The sequence below is a fragment of the Sparus aurata genome, chromosome 14 (assembly GCF_900880675.1).
Source record: "Sparus aurata chromosome 14, fSpaAur1.1, whole genome shotgun sequence".
Lineage (NCBI taxonomy): Eukaryota > Metazoa > Chordata > Actinopteri > Spariformes > Sparidae > Sparus > Sparus aurata.
In genome coordinates this window covers 23733328-23752183 of record NC_044200.1, presented here as the reverse complement: position 1 = coordinate 23752183, position 18856 = coordinate 23733328, and the positions used below count along the sequence as shown (strand labels likewise).

The following is an 18856-nucleotide window of genomic DNA, read 5'->3' as shown; positions in this document are numbered from 1 at the left end:
TGGATCAGAATCCCATGAAATCCTCCCTGTACCTGTAGTGGATTGGCCCCTCCCCCTCAGCTGTTCACTGCTTGTATGAAGTGGGTCGGTCCACACACCTGTGAGGAACTAGCAGGTGCTGGAAGGCCAGCCTTCTCTCTCCTGTCAACTTAGTTCAGAGTCTGTCAAAGTAACAATGGCTGCCAGCTTTGTCCAGTCTATAGATTGATGCTGGCTCGTCCCAATCTGCTAACAGTCAGTAACAAACACAAAGCTGTGACAGGCAGCAGGTACGGCATGAGACTCACTGTGAAGACGACTGCTGCTCAAGCTAACAGGAAACAGAAAAAGGCTGATCTGTTACCTTGTGTTACATTTTGTAAATCCTGACTCTTGAGGCTAAGCCAGGTTTTCAACCTGTGGCTCCACCTTTCCTCTTTATTCAGTCCTTCCTGCTGTCAGACAGTGTGGATTTCTCCCTGTGTGAGAAGAAGCTGTGAAGGAAAGATGATTCTCTGTCTGCTGATCCTCATCATGTAGCCGTTGTCGCTCTTCCATCATACGTCCTCTGTTTCTTGTGAATGTCTGCAGACACATCTGAGTCAAACGAGTTGGTCTTTATAATAAACTTCAGCTGCACTTCAGCTGCTGGTTCTGTCTGTAGTTCAGACTCTTGATAATGAGTTCTTAGTGGAGGTGTGTCTTCATTCTCCTTTCACCGTTGTGGTCGATAAATTCTGTGTGCAGACTCACAATCTCCATCATCATGTTTCATCAGCGTGCTCAGATTCCAGCTGAATCTCCTTTTATTCTTCTCTGCAGGATTCTTCAAACTTTAGATAAATGTTTTACAGCAAATTTCGTTTTGTGAGTCATTTTTAAAGGTTTACGTTGACAACTGCAAGACGGTTGTTATTATGCTGCTTCTCAGCACCTCTCCAGAACCAGACCTGACCTGTTCGTACAGAATTCGTATAGGAGTTCTAGAGATGTGAAAACGGTAGAATGAAAACAGATTTCAGCAGCAGCAAGGAAATTCTGACAGAACCAAACACTTTTCTTAAAGTATCCCTCAGAGGTTTTTAGAGATTTATGGGAATCCAAACAGATTCTGTCAGAAATGTTTAAAGACCTGTTGGACTTGTTGATGAAGATCCGGTCCTCTCTGTTTCACTGATTCTTGTGTTCTGAGCTCACGGTTCATGTTTCACCTCTCAGACCTGAAGATGAGTGTTTGTGTGGAGGAACAGCTGGACCGAGCAGAACCTCCAGGATCCATCTGTCTGTCTGTGAAGAGTCACTGGTCCAAACATGAAAATCCAGTCTTCAGTAGTGAACCTGGACCATCAGACACAAAGTAAGAGCACTGAGACGACTCATTCAGTGTTTGCTGGTAATGTTTTGCTGTAGAGTAACATCAGGCTCCAGGACTGAAGAAACACTAACATAAAGTCTTTGAAAGTCTCCTGAACACTAACATGTCTGAACTCAGTCAGATCCTGGAGGACACTAACAAATCTCAGCAGGATGAAATAGATGGTGGAACCATGACTTATGTTTGTAGGCTAACCCTGAAGTTAGCATCGCTCTGGCTCCCTCCACAAACAGCCTGTCAGATTTTTGACTTGGATTTTGGATTATTGCAGAAAATAATCTCTGTGACAAACACGAGTTTCTGATACTGACACGTTTTGTTCTGAGAGATAATCTTCACACATCATTTTCATGACACACTAAATGCTGAATTCAAGATGAAAAGTATCGACACTTTGACTTTTCTCTGTGAGCGTCTGAGCTTCTTAACAGTGTCGACCAAATCTGGATGTTTTTAACAACAATCATCAAATCATTGTAGTTGTAAAGAAATGTGTTCACAGAGAGAGGAAGAGGAGTCATGTCTCTGTGAAGAAGCAGCCCACCTGCTGTGTTTGGTGTCAGGACGTCCTGAAGGATCCGGTCTCTACCAGCTGTGGACACTGGTTCTGCAGACGCTGCATCACCTCATACTGGGACCAGTCTGCTTCACCAGGAGACTCCTCCTGTCCCCAGTGTGGAGGTAAGACCCAGAACAACAGCTGGACTGTGGACAGACAGTCAGAGACAAACTGTACCAAGTCACACTGAACATCTCAACATGTTAAAGCCACATTATGGAGAAATTCTCATGTTGTGTGATTTGGCGCCCCCACAGTTTCTGAGTGCAACACCACTGTAGTAAAAACAAATCCCAGGTGTGTAACAGTTTGTCAGACGTAATATAGGTGCTGACTACAAACACAACTCATGACATCATCACAATGTTACGTGTTGAAGTGAACACGTATGTGAGGCTGTGATCCTACAAGTGACAGAGACACCGTTCACCTGTTACAACACACCTGACCATCAACACGACTCTGAAGCTGCTGCTTTAACCTCCAAAAGTTACATCATGTTGCTTTAAACATCTCAGCTTCTACATGTCATTACATTTATTTAGAGAATTCGGAGGCATTCAGACCAAACACCAGGACAAATTACTAGATTGTCTAGATTACACACAAAGTCAATGAAAAGACCTGAAGAGACTCAAACTTTATATATTCTGATACTGATCGATTGTTATTGATCATGAAAATAATCCCAGATTGTCAAATTCTCTCCAACATTTTTCTCTTTTCAGTGAATGTTGGTCTGCAGGAGGTTTTAGATGAACATAAGATCAGTCTGAGGAGGAGATGTGAACGTGTGACTGAAGGAAGTGATGGAACAGGAAGTGATGGAACAGGAAGTGATGGAACAGGAAGTGATGGAACAGGAAGTGGAACCCTCCTCAACAGGATCTACACTGAGCTCTACATCACAGAGGGACAGAGTGAAGAGGTTAATACCCAACATGAGGTGAGGCAGCTTGAGACAGCTTCCAAGAAGAAGACCTTCAGTGAAACTCCAATCAGGTGCTGCGACATCTTTAAAGCCTCACCTGACCAACAGAGACGCATCAGAGTGGTTCTGACCAACGGCGTCGCTGGAGTTGGAAAAACCTTCTCGGTGCTGAAGTTCACTCTGGACTGGGCAGAGGGCTCCGAAAACCAAGATGTCAGTCTGCTGGTTCTGCTGTCGTTCAGGGAGCTGAACCTGATCAGAGATGAGCAGTACAGTCTTCTCAGGCTGCTCCATGTTTTCCATCCAACATTACAGAAGGTGACAGCAGAGAAGCTCGCTGTCTGTAAACTTCTCTTCATCTTTGACGGCCTGGATGAAAGCAGACTTTCACTGGATTTCAACAACCATGAGGTCGTGTCTGATGTCACACAGAAGTCATCAGTCAGCGTGCTGCTGACAAACCTCATCCAGGGGAAGCTGCTTCCCTCGGCTCTCGTCTGGATCACTTCCCGACCTGCAGCGGCCAATCAGATCCCTCCTTCATGTGTGGACAGGGTAACAGAAGTACGAGGCTTCACTGACGTCCAGAAGGAGGAGTACTTCAGGAGGAGGTTCAGTGATGAAGATCTGTCCAGCAGAATCATCTCACACATCAAGACCTCCAGGAGCCTCCACATCATGTGTCTGATCCCAGTCTTCTGCTGGATCACTGCTACAGTTCTGGACCACATGTTGACTACAGACCAGAGAGGAGAGCTGCCCAAGACCCTGACTGCCATGTACTCACACTTCCTGCTGGTTCAGACAAAGAGGAAGAAGCAGAAGTACCATGAGGGACGTGAGACGAGTCCACAGGAGCTGACGGAGGCTGACAGGGAAGTTCTTCTGAAGCTGGGGAGGCTGGCGTTTGAACATCTGGAGACAGGAAACATCATGTTCTACCAAGAAGACCTGGAGCGCTGTGGTCTTAATGTCACAGAGGCCTCGGTGTACTCAGGAGTTTGTACAGAGATCTTCAGAAGAGAGAGTGTGATCTTCCAGAAAACAGTCTACTGCTTTGTTCATCTGAGCGTTCAGGAGTTTCTGGCTGCAGTCTACATGTTCCACTGTCACACCAACAGGAACTCAGAGGTGGTGAAGGACTTCCTGATGGATTGGAGGTATAACAGTTACTCATCCCTGGATGTCTTCCTGAGGAGCGCCATGGAGAAATCCCTGGACAGTAAAAATGGCCACCTGGACCTGTTTGTTCGCTTCCTTCATGGCCTCTCTCTGAAGTCCAACCAGAGACTCTTAGCAGGCCTGCTGGGTCAGACAGACAACAGTCCAGAAATCATCCAGAGAGCCATCAACAACCTGAAGGAGATGAACAGTTCTAAGATCTCTCCTGACAGAAGCATCAACATCTTCCACTGTCTGACGGAGATGAACGACCACTCAGTCCATCAGGAGATCCAAGAGTTCCTGAAGTCAGAGAACAGATCAGAGAAGAAACTCTCTGAGATCCACTGCTCAGCTCTGGCCTACATGCTGCAGATGTCAGAGGAGGTTCTGGATGAGTTGGACCTGAAGAAGTACAACACATCAGAACAGGGACGACAGAGACTGATTCCAGCTGTGAGGAACTGTAGAAAGGCTGTGTAAGTCCAGATGTGTTAAACATTATGAAGTGAGGTAAAGCTGAAGCCTTCAGTATTAAAGATCAACACTTTACACACATGAATAATATAAAACCTCAACACTATACACGTTTACCAAAAAAATCATTTGAATAAATGATCATCACCAAGCTCAGAGTAGAAATGACATGAAGTCGTCTTGTTTCCAAACATTCCACTAAATTATTACCCATAAAATGATAATAACACAATGTTTAGTTGTAATTCTTGTGTTTGTGCAGTGGGAGGCATTAAATTAATGAAATGGGAGATGAAAAGCAGATGGAGCCACAGAATAAAATGCATCAAAGATTGAGAAAATACACACAAACACATAAGTGAGGTAAATACATACGAGTGCAGTTCCAACCTACAGTGACTTCACAGTTCACTGATCATCATGTGAACATGAAGCTGAACCAATATAAATCACAGCAGCCTGTAAACTAACATCTGACACGTTTACGTCTCACTTATTTCAACACTTTTGTCCTCAACTGTCATTTCTGCTTCATTATTTCCCTCAAGGACACTTCAACATGTATTTCTGTTTATTTATATGGCACTTTAAAAGCTCTCACATCAGTTTGTTGGACACAAATAAAACAGCACAACAATGAAAGAGTCACAAGAAAAGTATTACAGGGACAATTACAAATATAAATATAAAGACAGCAGAATGAAGAAAACGGACAAACACAAATATGTCAAACCAAAATCAAACAAAGATGAAATCATCAGAATCAGCCGTTAAAAGGCGTTTTATACAGGTGTGTTTTGAGGGGGATTTAAAATGGGCCACTGATTCAGCCCAGCTGATCTCCTCAGGCAGGTCAAAGTCTGGAGGCTCATGTGGAGCCGAGGAGCTCAAGTTTCAAACTACAAACCTTGTGATCGCTGACTGAGCAGCTCAGGCCGAACAGCTGACCAGCTGAGCTACAGCTGCTCATGTTCATGTGCTTTGTGATGCAAAATGTATAGAGTCTGTTTTCATAGTAAAGAGTCAGATTTTATCTGATTTAAATGTTTTATTATCTGTATTCACAGACTGGTGAACTGTCGACTCTCAGAGACTCACTGTGAAGTCGTCGCCTCAACTCTGAAGTCCAACCCCTCACATCTGACACATCTGGACCTGACTAACAATAACCTGAATGATTCTGCAGTGAAGCGTCTGTGTTCAGGACTGGAGAGTCCAAACTGTCGACTGGAGACTCTGAAGTCAGTTCATGTGTTATTTCTCTGTTTATTAAATTCAAATCTAGAGCAGAAGTTTTAAATTTCCTTCCATTCACACACACACACACACACACACACACAGCTCAGTCTGATCAGTGATGAAGATGATGGAGGATGAAGCTCTCAGTCAGTCAGCTGTGTGTTGATGGAGATGACAGTGGTGATGAAGATCTGTGCTTTGATTACAGCTTTCTATGCGTGTGAGACAGAGCTGCTCGTTTGTGTTGAAGGTGAATCGATGGTGTACAACTTTTCTGTTTGCTGGTTGAAGTCTGTCGTGTGATTAAAATGACGTCCCAGGCTGCTTAGAGTCCGTACATCCAACAACAATTCCCACAATTCCTTGTGAACAATCCCATAATTCCTCTGCAGTTTCCTTCAGGTCATTTCCTCAGCCAGTAGGAATGAGATGTGAAATAATTCTTTAGAGTAACTGTGGTCAGTTGTGCACCAGAGGCAGGTTCAGAGTTCACCTGGCTCTTATGCTCACTGTGCCTGCAGCGTACAGAAGCAGGATGTTGGATTCACTTCTGTTTGCAAATCCACTCAACTGGTTTTCTTTAAGAGCTGTTGGCTGGGATATTTGTAGAAAGAAGCTCAGTGGTACGACGTGTTGTCTGAACACATCTGGAGCTCAAAGTGTTCACAGCTGTTCCAAACAGCCAAAGGTGGAGTGAAGAGCTGCTGGAGACACAACAATGGTTTAAATATGGAGAAGACGTGTCACATGTTCAGACAGTCTCTGCTGAAGACGTTCATAGTGTTTCACTCAGCTGTTCATATGAACAGTGACAGAAATAGTTGTGTAACAAATGAACAAAGAGCTGAGAGAGAAGTTCAAACCCCGCCTCCTTTCTCACCTCCACTCAGGTGACCAATCACACAGTGAGGTGTGTGTTAATGTTGGATTGTTGGTTTTAAAGTGACAGACACTGTTGGACACAGACCGTCCTAATGTGACATCAGAAAGGTGTGGCCCCACTCACATTTAAATCTGTCAATAGAAAGTGTTGAATCTTTGAAAAAGGAGCTTTGATGATGTTAAAGTCACGCTGGACAAAAGACACATGGATGTAATTTGATGTCATCTCTGATTGAACACACTGCACGTGTTGACTGTCTGAAACTCTGAAGACAAACTTTACAACATTGAAGATATTACACTGCTGATGTCAGTTATAAATGTGACACCATTATTTCACACATGTTGTTTTCACATGTTTAAATCACATTTTAATATGTATTTGAAACCTTTGTTCACACTTTCACAACATTATTCAAACTCTGTGAATCTTAGTGTTCATGTCATCAGGTCTGAAGGGGATCTGACCTCATAGATTTGATGCTGACTGACTCTGAGCGTCTTGTTCAGCTTCATATTTAAAGTAGATCTGATATAACATTAAACATTCATCACTGATTGATTCTCTCTGAACCTCTTAATCATTTGATTCCTTCGTGCTTCTGTGAATAAAAACAGAAACCAGTGTTTTCTTCTCTGTCAGACGATAACAAACATGTTTGTTCAGAACCTTTATAATGACATGTGACGTTTATACTGACTGAAATATTTCAACTCAGGATGATTTTGATCTGAAACAGTAGAATCAAATCTTCAGTCAGTTTCTGTTGGTTTCTGTTTGGCTGCACAACATGAGTTTGTATAGATGGAGCCTCTGGTGGAGCTGCAGAGTTTAAGAGGTGGAGTCACTACGTCTTTATTGAAGCAGCAGCACGGTGTCATTAATATTAATGAGAGCTCTGTTTCACTTTGTGTATCTGACAGTTTTGGACCTGCAGCCTGTTGGGTTCGGGTGTTTTTGAGCTTCATATTCTGAACTTGATTCAGCTCTGAACAGATGATTTAAACACTGAATGATTTCAAGCAGGAACATTGTCTTCTAAACTCACTTCATTTATTCTTTATTCAGATTGATGAGATGCAGTTTGTCAGAGATCAGCTGTGATTCTCTGGCCTCAGCTCTGAAGTCCAACCCCTCCCATCTGAGAGAGCTGGACCTGAGTGGAAACAACCTGCAGGATTCAGGAGTGAAGCTGCAGTGTGATTTTCTGCAGAGTCCAAACTGTCGACTGGAGACTCTGAGGTGAGTTCACTGACTCTCTGTTACTGTTGGACATCTTAAATGTTCAATTAATAATTGAAGCTAATTTATATTCAAACATAACTTTGTAAACGTCCTTTTGATCATGTTTTCATGTTTCTTGATGTAATTTATTGTGCAGTCACTAAAGACTTGTGTTTCTTGAAGAAACTGTAGAAAATGTAAATGAATCTTTGTTTTTTGTAAATGATCTCAATATGAGACAAACAATGTTCTGCTCTGGTTTGAATTGTGTCATGAATCTCACATATGATGTTTGTCAGTTTAAATGAGACATTTTCTCAAGAAAGTCTCAGTTTGTCATAAAACTAATAAAATCTAAGACTGTGAAAATATGTGATTATAAAGACGACACAGCCAACAGTCGTTAAGTGACGTCTGGTTTTAACGCTGACTGAAACCTTGTAGAGTCGTCCTGAATATCAGCAGCTCACAGAACTGACCAACTCTCCTTTCACATAACTGCAGCTGTCAGTATGACCACACCTTCTTCTGTGTGGAGGCGGCGGCCATGTTGCTGTTGGTGACGTATGTTGAGTGAGACGAAGTAGTTCACTGAGCGGTTTAAAACAAAACTACATGAGATTTTACTTTATTTACCACAAACAGACACTTTCTTGACTGAAATCAGGTCCCATGAGGTCCACCTGAAGGGGCGGGGCTTCCCCTCCCTATAGAGAGGTGTAGTCTGTAGTCCTAACACCAGAAATCTGTTAGCATGTTAGCATGTTAGCACATCCTGTTCCCTCGTCTCAAAGTCTGTGAGTGTGTTGAATGTGTTTTCAGTTAAATGTGTGAAATAAGGTGTGTGGTTACCACAGGCTGAACATATTTACACGTTTTGTTCTCAAACATAAAATCCATCATTAAATGTCCCACAGTTTAATTCTGAAGCTCTTCATGTGTTAAAAACAGTTAGCGGTTGCTAACGAGTGTCTGAATGAGACTACAGAGGTTGTCGGGGACATTAAACGTCCTCACAGCGAACACGGAGACTCATCTACTCACTAGTCCGTCTTTACAGGCCCACTTTAGTTACACACTATTCTAACTGGTGGGAATTAAACAGTTGTGGATTCAAATATCAATGTATGGTAGAGAAGATGTCAGGATGTGAGAGGAGGGGAGATTCCCCTTCACCTGAGGTGTGGGGAGGTGTCAGGGATAGAACAGATGAGGAGTTCATATGAGGATGATAACAGAAGGCAGCTAGGATGACACTTATTGTCCAGTCAAACATCAGAGGGTCACTGCCTTGGGGAAGGCATGGGTAACACCTGTCATAAAGTATGTAACCACTGTTCTGCTGTATACAAGTCAAGACAATGTGGAAGACTGCAGAGAACACTGTGGCTCTTCTCTCCATGCTGCATGTATTAAAGAGAAACTGTCTCCTGTGTTTATCTGATCGGCTCTTCTGATTGGCCCTTTTAGAGACCACCCATCAAACTATTCACAACCAATATCGTCTGATAATAATCGGAGCACCTTAATTAGGACACAGTGATGTTGAGCTGCACATTTAAACCTGAACACATCTGATTGGATTATCAATTGATTTTTATCTTCATCATTTATTCTTTATTCAGACTGTGGGACTGCAGTTTGTCAAAGATCAGCTGTGATTCTCTGGCCTCAGCTCTGAAGTCCAACCCCTCCCATCTGAGAGAGCTGAACCTGAGCTACAACAACTTGAAGCATTCAGACGTGAAGCTGCTGTGTGATCTGAAGGACAGTCCACACTGTAGACTGGAGACTCTGAGGTCAGTAGAGGGTTGGAGTCAGTTCACGCTGGTTTCAGCAGTATTGTTCTGAACACAGTCAGTATCAAAGTGAAGATCCAGTATTTCCTGTTTTACTCAGTGAGGCTGTGAGAGGAGAACGGTGACAGGCTTCATGATTGGACAGAAAGACAGAGAGAGAACAGTCAGCCAATCAGACGAGTGTTGTGGAAATTCTCCTTTGTGAGGTAGAGAGTTGCTAAGTCTCCGAAGAACTTCAGACTTCATCGTTTGAATCAGATGTCATTCAATAACACGCTGCGTGGAGTAGAAGGCGTAAACGCATTCTCTGACAAACTCTAAATTGTTATCCCTCACGTATAGAACAGAGAGGAGGTTACCTTCATTTACAACAGTCATAAAACATCTTCTTTACAGAATAAGTCTCTTTGATATTTTGGTGTATCTGTCTTCCCAGGACAGTGACACTTTGATGTAACAGATGGGACATGAAAATGTTATCTTATCTAAACTTGTGTATCTTTCCTTGTGGGGATGTGCCCCCTCCTGTGGCTCATGTGACACCTGAGGCAGTGTGACAATCTCTCTCCCCCTCCTGACCTTACAGTACACTTCATAAAGAGAAGGAAGCCTATGTAAATTTCTCACATTCCTCCCTTTTGACACAAAAGTGTCAACACAACATTTTGAGAAATTACATTGAAAGTTTCAAATAGGAAGGGAAAATTTTAACAGCTACAAAATGTTTACAGCTGACAGTTTCTACTGTAAATAACAAAAACAAAAAACAAAATAAAACACACAAAAAAACCCATCAAAACAATTAGTATTAAAGAACGGAATTATATCAACTCCTCACTTAAATCATCACATGGGTTTCCTGGAGCCCATTTCATCATAGAGTTCATTAGCATCAAAAACCCCAGGGCTTCCACTCATTTTCTTTCTCAAAACTGTTCTTTTCTCGTTGGTAAGGTTTAGTTTATGTCCTTTCAGGATTGTTTGATCCTGCATCGGTTCTTCTGTGTCTTCTTCTGTTCTCGCAGACAGTCCATTTTTACCCTTCTGTAGTTGATGGGGTGTCTGAGTATCAGTATGGATGATGATAGCTGCAGGTGAATCAGTTGGTGGTTTTGCTCCGTTGAAAAATAGGATTGGGTAATGGCCATTGTGGTGACCAACCCAATGATGGAATCCAGCCATAATCGTCCAACGGCGTCTCCTCTCAGCACTCTGCAAGTTAGGTCGTCCTTCCTTTGGTGGCATGGCTCGGAAAAGGCTTGCACTGGGATACATGGATCCAGGTGTCCCTCTCAGCTATCTAGACTGCAGTGGGCATTTTTAGCAGCATCTGATGTGCTCCTGTCCACCGTGGTTGACTCCAGTGCTTCCTCCTCAGGTTCTTTTATCACTGTCCAGTCTCCTGGCTGCATATTGTGGAGTTTGCACCAACGTAGGCTCCAGAAGGACTGCTTTCACGTAGGGAAGATTATCTTCAAAGAACATGGTTAAATGCACAACACTATCTTAAAACTATCAGCATCTAATCCGGTGAGGGTTAACTTGTTTGGAGGAAAACAGGATGTTAATTATTTTCAAAGGACAGCCAGTGATTATCTCATAAGGAGACAGTCTAGTCATCTTATGTGGGCAATCTCTCATAAAATCAATGCAAGGTAAAAACTAAATCCATGACATATCTGTTTCTGCTATCAATTTAGTTAGTTTTGTTTTTAGGGTCTGGTTTGCTCATTCCACTGCACCGCCACTAGCTGGATGGTAGGCACAATGTGTTTTCAGGTTTATTTGTAGGCTTTCGGAGATGTCTTGAATAACATTATTTACAAAATGTGATCCATTATCACTTGTCAATTTTGAAGGAAGACCCCAACAGGGAATTATTTCCCTCAACAGTGATTTTGCCACTGAGATAGCTGTTGCATGTTTACATGGAAAGCATTCAATCCATTTTGAAAACATGTCCACAATAACAAGACAGTATTTATACTCCCTACATGGAGTGAGTTCAATAAAGTCCATCATTAAATGCTCAAAAGGATCTTCAGGTTTAGGATGGGCTGACAAAGGCATTGCTGCACCTCTGCCGACATTGTAAGTTGCACAAATCACACAATTTTTACAAACATTTTCAGCAAAACTTGAAAACCCTGGCGCATGCCACAATCTATTCACAATATCCAACATCCCCCCTTTTGACACATGGTCAGGACCATGTGTCAACTTTGCCAGAAAAGGGAATATGGCTTTTGGCAGTACTGGGAGGCCGTTTTCGCCAACCCAGAGGCCAGATGAAAGTTCAATACACTTTTTCTTTTTCCATAGAGTTTTTTCTCCAGCATCAGCTCCTGTTTGAAGCAGAGAGACATCATTAAGGGAAAAAATATCATTTTGGACAGACAAAGGCATTTGTAGAGTGGGGGAGACAGGTGAAAGAGCAGCTGTTTTAGCAGCTGCATCCGCAGCTGCATTTCCTAGTGACAGTAGGTCATTAGCACCTGTATGAGCTTTACATTTGCATACTGCTACTTACGCAGGCAGGAGTAATGCAGACAAAAGCTTAATGATTAGACTTCTGTGAGAAATAGGTTTTCCTGTAGATGTAAGAAAACCTCGATTGTTCCATAATGCATGGAAATCATGACATACATTGAAAGCGTATTGCGAGTCAGTATGTACTGTGATATGTTTCCCGGTTCCTAGAATGAAAGCACGAGTTATTGCAAATAGTTCTGCTGCCTGAGCAGACAGATTATTTGGAAGTTTAGCACTTTCGACTATGGCATGGTTAGTACATACTGCATATGAGACACAAGGGGATCCATCTGTGGGGTTTCTCATAGCAGAGCCATCTACAAAGAAACCATAGTCAGGGTTAATTAGGGGGGTGTCAAAGAGTGCATCTCTTGGTTTTGACACTGTGTCAACAACTTCTAGACAGACGTGTGGTTCTCCATCTTGAGCTGTCGGGAGCAATGTGGATGGGTTAAGTACAGTACAGCGTTTCAAACTTACATGAGCCATTGTCAGCAAGACATTTTGCCAGTGTAAGAGTCTAGCTGGGGTTAAATGGGCAGTTTTTGGCTGTAAGATCAAAGAATGGACAGCATGGGGAACATTTACTGTAAGAGGGCACATAGCAACAATGTCAACTGTAGCCAGAACTGCCTCAGTAGCCGCAGCGACAGCCCTGAGGCATGCGACCATACCTCTCTCTGTTGTAGAAATCCTTTTTGAAAAATATCCTACTGTGCGTTGTTTGTCTCCATGTAACTGAGTAAGAACTGCTGTCATAAACCCATTACGTTCAGAGACAAAAAGATTAAATGCTTTTGTAGTGTCTGGCAGTCCAAGGCAGGGGAGCTCGATAAAGCTTGTTTTAAGTCAGTAAAAGCTTTCTCTGCATCAGGAGTCCAAGTCAAAAAGTCAGTCATGGCCAAATGTTTACCCTCATGCGTGATGTTATATAGGGGTTGGGAGATCTCCGCAAAATCACGAATCCAAGGACGGCAATAGCCAGCTAAGCCCAAAAAAGACATCATTTGTTTTTTCGTTAGTTGTTTTGGCACATCCAAAATGGCCAGGATGCGATCTGGACCTAATTTTCGACCTTCTGGTGTTATGATATGGCCAAGGTAGCGCATTGATTGTGTAACAAGCTGCAGCTTGTCTTTTGATACCTTATGACCATTTTGTGCTAGGAAGCAGAGCAGAGACACTGTGTCAGTTTGACAATCTTTTTGTGTTAGAGAACAGATTAAAAGGTCGTCAAAATACTGTACCAGTGTACTGCCACACGGTGGTCGCCAATGCGACAGGTATTCAGCTACAGCCGCAGCAAAAAGAGTGGGACTGGAGGAAAAACCCTGTGGTATTCGTGTCCAAGTATATCTTTTTCCATTGAAAGTGAAAGGAAACCAGAACTGTGAGTCAGGATGAACAGGAATACTAAAATATGCATTTGCTAAATCAATGACAGTGAACCAACATGAATTGGCTGGAACCTGTGACATCATTGTTGTAACATTTGGTACAGTTGGGGCTGGATGTTGAACTGCTTCATTAATTACCTTAAGGTCTTGCACTGATCGCCTATGGAAGCGAATTTGTACCATAATTCAAATTAAAATGCATTTACAGAAATGCTTTTTCATTTTAGGAATGTAGCGACATTTTTTGACATTTTCATTTTCCTCTTCAAGACTGCTCATTTTGTAACTTAATTCAAATGATAAAGAAAAGGACATTTAAGATTTAATATTCAAAAGATGGCCCAGCAAATAGGTACCAAAATTCAATTTGAAATGTCAAATTTGAAAATTAAAATGCATTAGCAGAAATGCTTTTTCATTTCAAAGTCAGAGCTGCATTTTTTGACTCATAAATAAAATTAGTAATAAATCATCCAAATTGCATTTTCATTTTCTTCTTCAAGACTGCGTATTATGTAACTTAATTCAAATGATAAAGAAAAGGACATTTAAGATTTAATATTCAAAAGATGGCCCAGCAAATAGGTACCAAAATTCAATTTGAAATGTCAAATTTGAAAATTAAAATGCATTAGCAGAAATGCTTTCTCATTTCAAAGTCAGAGCTGCATTTTTAACTCATAAATAAAATTAGTAATAAATCATCCAGATTGCATTTTCATTTTCTTCTTCAAAACTGCTCATTTTGTTAAGCAAAGACAAAGAAAACTGCTTTTTCGTTTTGAAGCCCTCCCCCCGCAAAAAAAGGTCCAAAATTCAATTTGAATTCGCAATCCCAAGCGGCGCAGGAGAGTGATGTCAGCGGCCTATCTTCTTCTGCAGCCCCCAGTCTGACCGACCGTGCTACGCATCTACGTTAGGGGGCGGCGGGGTGCTTATTCGACACTGGAGCAAGAGAAGGGACAAGAGGAGAGTGTGAAGGCTGTGTTGGTAGCATAGACTGTGGTACATGTTTTCAGAAACAGCAGGGAAATCACCACCATGTCCAGTTCTGTACTGCGGTCAAGCCAGCCATGGTTCGTGTTTGCTTGGTTAAATCAGCCGCGCATTTTTTTTCCAGTGCGAAATTCTCTAACATTTACGGTGATCGTAATGAAGCTGCTCTGAAGAGCTGCTGGCAGTGACTGTGGGTCAGACTGCAGACTCACAGTCAGACCCATGAAACACACACGGTACTTTACAGTCAGTATTTCCGGTAATAAACTGAAGGTATCAGCTGGACCGTACGTCGACGTCGCCCCCATATTGGATGTGGCAGCTCAGCCCTAATACAAGCCAATGGAGTGAACTTTATAAAGCTTCTTCTACAAAGTGCTATAAGCTAATGTCTCTCTCGCTCCCACACCCATGCACCTGCAGCGGGTCACAAAATCACCGGCCGCTTTATAGCCTGGAGCCCCGCCTTTCCAAAACCCTGCTGTTCCGAACATAGACTTCAATTCATCGTAATGGCGGGGTTTCTCTTTTTTTCAAAGACCCCGCTATTCCGAAAAGTCTATTGGGGAAACCCCTCCATTCCGACAGCAACTTTTAGCAATTTTATTTTTAATTGATAAAGCAGATTAATGATTTAAGCAGGTGTAACAGGTGTTCAACAGAAAACACATTTAAACCAATGAGACGTGTTTGTTTTGCTTTGTTTGTTTGTTAAAAGCAAAACAAACACGTCTCATTGGTTTAAATTAATGTTTTATGTTTTTGTGGCGTTTATGTTTTGAGCCTCGTCACTATGTGACGGACAATAAAGTTTTTTTATTCTTGAATCATTAGCTAGCAATGTCATCACTAGCAAACAAACATGTCGGTGCTGTGGAACTTCTTCGGAGTAAATGAGACAGATAAAACACAAGCCATCTGCAATCTATGCAACGGGAGCATCTGCAAACAGTTTCAACACAACAATGACGTCATTGATCGGATCGGTGAATTAAGACATTACGCTGATCTCACAAATTGCTCCAAATGCAAAATATTGGCCGATCCGATCAGCGGACAGCCTAGTTCTGTGTGCCATGAACACATCCGAAAACACAAACTAGAGTCCTTAACGGGCCTGAAAATGACAACCCGACCCATCGCAGCCCAACATACCGGCATTGGGTCTGCTGCTAGATCCCGTGTCTTCACTGGCCTGGCGGACTGTAGCCGCGCTGACCTTCACCCCTCCACCACTAAAAGGTCTGTTGATATGGAGAATTAGGCTGCATCCTGTATTAACCGTTTCTTCTTTTTTGCCCTTAATTTTTCTGCTCCACCCATCTCTTTCTACGGCTTATTTCTTTTTAACATGTTTGCTAATTTGAATTTATCCCGCTCCTCTTTCTTACTGTTCTTTTATCCAGGCCCCTCGCGAGAAGGCAAGCAAACCAAGCAATTGCTTGGGGCCCCCGAGCTGGCCTGGGGCCCCACGACAACGACTGGTTATGAATAAAATGCAATGACAAACTGTGTGAGCGCCCCTTTGATAGTCAATGCAGTAAAATGCAATGACACTGTTATCGGGATCCCCCTCAAGGGGGCCCCTCTCAGTAGTCGCTGACAGCAGCCAGCCAGTGTTGGGCAAGCTACTTCAAAGTGTGGTGAGCTAAGCTACAAGTTACTCTACATTAAATTAAGCTTCACTACACCGAAGCTACTCCCCAGAGAAATGTAGCAAGCTAAGCTACAGCAAAATGGCAAAAGTAGCTTAACTACATCAAAGCAATTTTTTTTTTATATATACTGGAACAACTTCATTCCAAGTCAAAGCTATCTCATTGATCAATAAAACTATCAATCAGACAGATAAGCAGGCAAAATGTTACATTAAACTGTTTATTAAACAATAATCTGTGCTCTCACTATTGTGTATTTTGTATTATTCAACTATCAATGCACACTTAATTCTAACATCCATGGACAGTCATTCACCTTGCTACCACAGCAATATCCACCTGACTTACACTAATGGACAGTGTCCTACACTGTAGCATATTTACATAATTAAACAGTGTATACTCAGCAAATAATATATTATAGTTGTAGTTTTCGTTAAGGTTCTCTAGTCTGTGTTCTAGTTTCAGCTTTATAATTTATATTTAATATTTGAGTTAGTCTATTTAGTTATTGTATATAATTCAGCCTTTAATTGTATTTGTTTCTTTTACCAACCTCATTGTTTTTGTATACTGATTTATGTCAAGTGGCTGTAACACTTTAATTTCTCTTTGTGATTAATAAAGTACTCTATCCATCAACCAGTGTCTCATATAACTGGCAGTTTCAAAAGTGGTATTTTTATTAGGCCCACTCTGTAGTAGTAGCTATATCTACATACATTTTAAGCTAATCATTTTGACTAATCACCATACTTTGGTTTTGTAGAAATTGCATTTTTGCAGTATCCTGTGCTGGTTAAAAATGACAAAAGTAATAATTCAGAGTAATCTAAACTTTTCAAATGTTTCTCTGTTCCCTTATTTCCCCACCTCTTAACTCCTATATGTAACGTTACTGTATTTGTTTATTATTCAAGTTTGTCTTTTGCATCCCTCGGGATCAACTCGTCTCCGTCCTCCTCACCCTCCGCCATCTTTCCATCAAGTAACGTAACTCACTGAAGCTAACCTGTCTGTGTTCCCGTGCAGCAGAGACGTTGTATGCAAGGATTAGTCCGTGGTGTCACCGTCATACTGAAGTGCTTCTGTCGGCTCCACATACACGGCCGTGTATGGCGGTGCGTCACTGGCTTATCCTTTCATTTCAGATCGCAACAGAAAGCTCCAGTGCGCTGAGCTTCAGAGGTGTTCATAAAAATGTAGTTTGTGTAGACGCTACCGCGCTACTTGGTCAATAAAAGAGCTAAGCTACTGAAAAGCTATTTCATTCAGAAAATAGCGACGCTACCACCACGCTACTGAGAAATGTAGTTAAACTAGTAACGCCGCTACTTGTAGCGACGTTACTGCCCAACACTGGGGGGGGGCCTCCATGTCCATTTTGCTTGGGGCCCCCAAATTCCTTGAAACGGCCCTGCTTTTATCAGACAGGAACATAACAGTTTAATGACTGACTGAGCGGCTGAGCCAATCACATTTCAATAGAAACAAGGATCAGCTCAAGTTGGGAGGTGCCGCTCGTATCCCCCCTTAATATGCAAAATATTAGATTGACCCAGTCTGGCGTTCCACTCTGTGCCACCTGCGGCCGTTTGATGGAGTAAAAAAACATTCTGACCACCTGCCGGTTCGGCCTGTAACAGACCGGCCGTTCGGGAATACTCCCGAGCCTCCCGATGGCCAGCCCGCCCCTGGTTACAGTCACACAGCTGGAGACGCTAACAAAGTTAGAGACAAGAGAGAAAATGAATGAAATCCCGCGAAATGATGTGCGGACAATATGACCGCTTATGGCTGAAATAGGTAAAACAAATCACATTTTATTTTCCTTTTGTGTAATTTATATAAAAACTATTCTCAATTAAAATACAGACCCTTGTAGAAAAATGGTTAGAAGTCTGTAATGTTTGCATTTTCTTCACATCGCAGATTGATAACTTAATTGTGATAATGTTCAAAGTTATTATTATTATTATTATTATTTCACATAAACACACACACAGCAAGTATAATGGTACTGTGCTAGGTATTCTTTTCGTGGTTCTTGGTGCTTGGAGAAATATTGTTGTTGTGGCATTCATGCCAATAAAGCGAATATGAAATGAATTGAATTAATAAACCTTTAGATTCTTGCCTATAGACTGATAAGTGTTGTGTTTACAAATGAGCAATACATCCAGATTTCTTGAGATTTGTATTGTCAATGGGAATTTAAATTTAAATGTCAGGCGATGTTTTCTTCATGGAAATTATTTTTCGGGCAAACAATTATAAGAGAGAGAGGGAGCACGACGGGGGATCCGTTGTGTGACAGTGGAGCGGAGGGTCAGCAGCTGGATTTTGAACGCACGGTCAGTATTATTAGTAGGTGTTGGAGGTTTATTACGTTTGCGGACATTGTTACGTTAAATGTAATTATGTAACAGCCTTTGCGTGCGCACAGTTTGCGTGTGTAGGCCCGTGGTCATGATAATCCGTCTATGGCTATAAGAGATGGATACACAATCAATTTCATGTAGTTTTTATTGAATCAAAAATACATAGGTAGCCTATTGTCTTCTCCTCTGCTTTTTTTTTTCTTTTTTCAAAGACAAACTGAGCAGCACTGCTTAATCCACTCAATCCGCTCCAGCTCCACCCGCC

General features: G+C 42.0%; 1 pseudogene; it reads left to right on the top strand.

The window, feature by feature from the left end:
• LOC115595759 (NACHT, LRR and PYD domains-containing protein 12-like) overlaps nt 1-18856 on the top strand; it is an 82637-nt pseudogene that overhangs the window by 38023 nt on the left and 25758 nt on the right.